The sequence below is a fragment of the Arvicanthis niloticus genome, chromosome 8 (assembly GCF_011762505.2).
Source record: "Arvicanthis niloticus isolate mArvNil1 chromosome 8, mArvNil1.pat.X, whole genome shotgun sequence".
Lineage (NCBI taxonomy): Eukaryota > Metazoa > Chordata > Mammalia > Rodentia > Muridae > Arvicanthis > Arvicanthis niloticus.
In genome coordinates, this window is record NC_047665.1 from 38975996 (window position 1) to 38981995 (window position 6000).

A 6000-nucleotide genomic window follows, 5' to 3' on the forward strand; every position below is an offset into this window, starting at 1 on the left:
GCTGTAGTAACCACCCGAACACTGCCTCACGTGTCTCTTTTGCAGGTGAAGGGGACTCGGAGGGGCGTGGAACACAAGATGATAAATGGTAGAGACTGGAGAGGATGCACAGTGGTTAAGAGACATGGTTATACTTGCAGAGGACCTGGGCTAGTTCTCTGCAATCACTATTGACTCACAATCATCTGCAACTTCAATTCTAGGGTATCTGATGCTCTCTTCTGGCCTCTTCGGGCACTGCATACATGTGGTACACTGACAAACATTTGGAGACACACATATACATAAACATAAAATAAATAAATGAGTAGATATTTTAAAGAAGGTAAGAGGTAATGCCATGTAGAGGAAGTAGCTGTATAGGATCACTATGAAAATAGCAAACAAAGGTCATTTTGTAAATCATCTAAGGCTCCTTCAGGACTTCAAGGCCAGTCATGTCCAGTATTGCATAAGAGATACTGGGTCTCATGCAGCAGAATTTAGAGGTCAGCTATGTCATTAAGTGTTGGTCACTGTGAATCTCTGGATCTAAAATGACTGAGGAATCATGTGCACCAAAGTGTGGCAGTTCAAATGGTGACTTTGGGGTGAGCCCAGCAGGAGCATGGACACAAGTGTTCAAGCTTTCTCCTCAACCTTAGCCTGGTTTTCATGTTCTTGGCAGGATTTAATGTGAAAAACAGAGGCTTGTTGAGAATGGGGTGTGTCTAACTATCAGTTTCTCTGCATTGAGTCAAGTACTCACTTATGGACATTACATTGCTCAGAAAGGCTATCTTAAAAAGCACAGTTGGGTCTATTGTGAGTGAAGGGACTCTAGACTTGAGCATAGTAAACAGGGGCTCTGGCAGCTCTTTCCCTTCTCCCATATTCTATCTGCCTTGGTAAAAAACCATTAGGTTACAGTCTTAATGCTAGTACTCAAAGTCTATTCTCTTATTCATCCACTTCCTCTTTCTGAGGCTGACCACCCTGGACCACCTATCAAAGTATTCAAAAGTACCCTTTGGTTCACCTAATTGACAAGCTCAATTAAAACAAAACACCTCATCCCAACACTGGGATGTTAATCTTTACAAACTGCCATTTGCCTGTGTGCTATATCTCTATCCAAAAGCAGTCTTTTGTCCCTGTGATATAAACACTCTTTCCCCCTCTTCCATACATCTTTTCTCCCATCTCTCTTGTTCCTTTCCCCCCACTTTCCTGCTATGTCCTGTCTTTGTCCATTATCCCTACCCTTTGTTCTTCTAGGACAAAAAATATCTCTTTGCTGAGAAGTTGGTCTTGGGGTGTTGTGAGCTGACTCTGAGGCTCCCTACAGTAAGTAAAAATTCAGAGGATGGATATCTATGTACTTCATTGTATATGTGGACACTACATGGCCCTTCTAGAATCACTCTACATACTTAAAGCCAAGAATGTAATTATCTATCTATCTATCTATCTATCTATCTATCTATCTATCTATCTATCATCTATCTATTGAGAGATTAGAACCGTATGGTCATCATTAAAAAATATTCAGAAAACAGATTGAGACCTTATTAAATACACCAACCTAAAGTACAAACTACTCAACTGGACCCTATAAAGAGGAAGATAGAAAATACTGTGATAGCAGTGGTCTACACCAACCTGTCATTTGACTACTTGCTTAGGGACAAACATATTGAGAACACTTCACTAACACTGGACTTCAGTCAGTTTGGTCACTGCTGCAGCCCTCCAAGCATTCATGTTTGGAGCCCTTGTCTTGCACCTTGCCTCTGCAGCACTTTTGGTCATATATCTTGCCTCTCTACAACTCACTTTAACCCTAAGGTCAGTCATGATCCTGAAGCTCCTCTAGGCTGGCACTTAATTCTTATATTAGTCAGGGCTCTTTAGAGTAACAGCACTTACAGAATCAATGAATCTCTCTCTCTCTCTTTCTCTCTCTCTCTCTCTCTCTCTCTCTATATATATATATATATATATATATATATATATATTCCACTATATAAAGTGGATTTATTAAAATGATATAAGTCTGGAGTACACCTCATCCAACAATGGTTGACTGTGAGCAGAAAGTCCAAGAATCTTTTAGTTTCTCAGTCCACAAGGCTGGATGTCTCAGGTAGTCTTGAGTGTATCCTGAAATACCAAAGTAGGCTTTAATTCCAGGAATGAATGGTCTTGCTAGCCAGATTAGAGCAAGTAGGCAAGAACCAAAGGTTTCTTCTTCCTTCTTACATGCTTTCAGCAGAAAGTGTGGCCCAGATTAAAGGTGGGTTTTCCCAGCTCAAATTATCTGGATTAAAGGTATGTTTTGCAATTCCACATGTTATGTAGGAGTTTTCCTTTCTCTACATCCTCTACAGCATGTGTGTCACTTGAGTTTTTGATCTTAGCCATTATGATTGGCAGAAAGTGGAAGGTGGGATCTCAGGTTCATTTTGACTTATAATTCCCTTATGGCTAGAGATATTGAACATTTCTTTAACTGCTTCTCTGCCATTCGAAACTCTTTTGTTGAGAATTCTCTGTTTAGAATTCTTTACCCCATTTTTTAAAATTGGGCTATTTGTTTTTTGTTTTTTATACTCTAATTCCTTTTGTTCTTTATATATTTTGAATATTAGCTTTCTATCACGAGTAGGGTTAGTGAAGATCTTTTCTCTACCTGTACGTTGCCGTTTTTGTCCTATTGACAATGTCCTTTGTCTTACAGAAGCTTTTCAGTTTTATGAAGTCCTATTTATCATTTTTTTGGTCTTAATCTTAGAGCCTGAGCCACTGATGTTCTGTTCAGAAAAGTTTACCCTATGCCAATGTGTTCGATGCTATTTCCCACTTTCTCTTCTATTAGATTCAGTTTGTCTTGTTTTATGTTAAAGTCTTTGATCCACTTGGACTTTAACTTTGTGAAGTATAATAAATATTGATCAATTTGCATTCTCTTACATGTAGACTGCCAGTTAGACCAACACATTTGTTGAAGATACATTCTTTTTTCACTTTATGGTTTTGGCTTCTTTGTCAAAGGTCACATATCTGTAGGTATGTGGGTTTATTTCTGGGTCTTCAATTCTATTTCATTGATTAACCTGTCTGTTTTAGTACCAATACTGGTGCCTCAGAAAATTGGAAATAGTTCTTCCTGAAAATCCAGCTATACCATTCCTGGACATATACCCAAAAGATGCTCTGCCATACCACAAGGACACATGCTCCACTATGTTCATAGCTGACTAATTTGTGATAGCCAAAAACTGGAAGCAACCCAGATGTCCCTCAATCAAAGAATGGATACAGAAAATGCAGTTCATTTATGCAATTGAATACTATTTGGCTATTAAAAACAAGGACATAAAAAAACAAAACAACTACAACAAAAAACAAGGACATCAAAAACAAACAAACAGGCCGGGCGGTGGTGGCGCACGCCTTTAATCCCAGCACTTGGGAGGCAGAAGCAGGCGGATTTCTGAGTTCAAGGCCAGCCTGGTCTACAGAGTGAGCTCCAGGACAGCCAGGGCTATACAGAGAAACCCTGTCTCGAAAAAACAAAAACAAAAAATAAAAAACAACAACAACAACCAAAAAACCAACCAACCAACCAACCAACCAACCCAAAAACAAAAACAAAACCCCCAAAACAACAACAACAACGACATCATGAACTTTGCAGGCAAATGTGTAAAGCTAAAAAATATCATACTGAGTGAGGTAGACCAGACCCCAAAGGACATGCACAGTATGTACTGACCAATAAGTGGATACTAGCCAAACTGTACAGAATATTCATAATACACCCCACAGACCCTAAGAAGTTAAACAAGAAGGAAGGCCCAAGACAGAATGCCCCAATCTCACTAAAAAGGGGGAACAAAATCATCATGGGAGGCAGAGAGAGGGAGAAATATGGGTGGAAGAGGAATTGGGGAAGGGAAAAGGGGGACAGGACCAGGTATAGGAGGAGACAAAAGAGAAACCCAAAGGGCCAGGAGAATGAATGGAAATATTCAGCTGTGGGAGGTGAGGGTAAAGGGGTAGGGGACCCTCTAGAAAATCCCAGAGGCCTGGCATGTGGGAGGCTCCTAGGACAAAATGTGGGTTACCTTCGCCAAAATGCCCAACAGTGGGGAGATAGAACCTGAAGAAACCACCTCCAGTAGTTACTGAGGGTCCCAGTGGAGGAATGGGGATACTAACACACCTTCAAATTTTTGACCCAGAATTGTTCCTGTCTAAAAGAAATTCAGGACAAAAATTGACCAAAGATTGAAGGAATGGCTGATCAGTGACCTACTCAAGTTGGGATCCATCCTATGGACAGGTACCAAACCCTGACACTATCACTGATGCTATGATGTTCTTGCAGCCTAGCATGGCTGTCTTCTGATATGCTCTATAAGCAGCTGACTGAGACAAATGTGCATACTCAAAACCAATCATTGGACGGAGGTCCAGTGCCCTTATGAAGGTGTTAGAGAAACTGAAAGGGACGGCAACCCCAAAGGAAGGCCAACAGTGTCAACTATCCTAGACCCCTGGGAGATCCCAGACACTAAGCCACCAACCAAAGTGCATACATGGGCAGGCACAGGGCTCCCAGCACACAAGTAGCAGAGGATTGTGTTGAGGTTTTGTCTTTTACTATCTATTATAATGCTAAGTGTGGAAGGCAGGAGGCAGAGGGCAAGACCTGGAGTCTGCACTGCATGTAACCCCTGCCCCTAAGTTAATTCTGATTGGAAAACAAAGATGCCAACAGCCAATAGGTGGGCAGAAGAGACACAAATGGGATTTAGGGGGGAGAGGAGGACCACAAAAAAGAAGGTGCAGGGAGGAGGAAGGAGAAGCTGCCATGGGTTAAAGGTCAAGAGAGCATGGCCCTGAGTGCTGCCCAATTGGAGCTAAGAGCAGCCCAGATGGAACATAGTAAATAGTAATAACTCAGGATTATTGATAGGAAGTTGATTTATTTTGGATATTTTATTTATTTACATTTCAAATGTTATCCACTTTCTCAGTTTGGGGGCCTTGCCTAATCTCTGGATATGATCACTTCATGTTCTCCCTTCCCTTTGTTGGGATTTTATCTAATTTCATCCCTATTAGGTCCTGGGAGACTCTTGCTTTCCTGGCATCATGAACTTTCTGGTAACTACCCACAGTTCCCCTTTTCCCATTGCTACACACCTTTGTTCAAATTCCTGACCCTCTGTATATCATCCCAGTCTTCCCTTATTCCTGATCCTGCCCTCATTTTTCACCCTCACCCTCCTTTCTTCCCTCCAAGTCCCTCCCACTTTCTACCCCATGAGTATTTTACTCTCCCTTTTAAAAAATTTTAAAAAATCTCCACATTTCAGTTTTTCCTCTTCTTGAGTTTCATATGGTCAGTGAATTGTATCTTGGGTAATCTGAGCTTTGGGGTTAATATCCTCTTATCAGTGAGTATTTACCATGTGTGTTCTTTTGTGACTGGGTTACCTCACTCTGGATGATATTTTCTAGTTCCAGCCATTTGCCTAAGAATTTCATGAATTCATTGTTTTTTAATAGCTGAGTAGTACTCCATTGTGTAAATGTGCCACATTTTTTGTATCCATTCCTCTGTTGAAGGACATCTGGGTTCTATCCACCTTCTGGCTATTATAAATAAGGCTGCTATGAACATAATGGAGAATGTGTCCTTATTACATGTTGGAGAAAGTTCTGGGTATATGCCCAGGAGTGGTATAGCTGGGTCCTCAGGTAGTACTATGTCCAGTTTTCTGAGAAATCACCAGATTGATTTTCAGAGTAATACCAGCTTGCAATCCCACCAACAATGAAGGAGTGTTCCTCTTTCTCCACATCCTAGCCAGCATCAGCTATCACCTGAGTTTTTGATCTTAGCCAGTCTGACTGGTGTGAGGTGGAATCTCAGGGTTGTTTTGGTTTGTATTTTTCTGATTACTAATGATGATGAACATTTCTTTAGGTGCTTCTCAGCCATTTGAT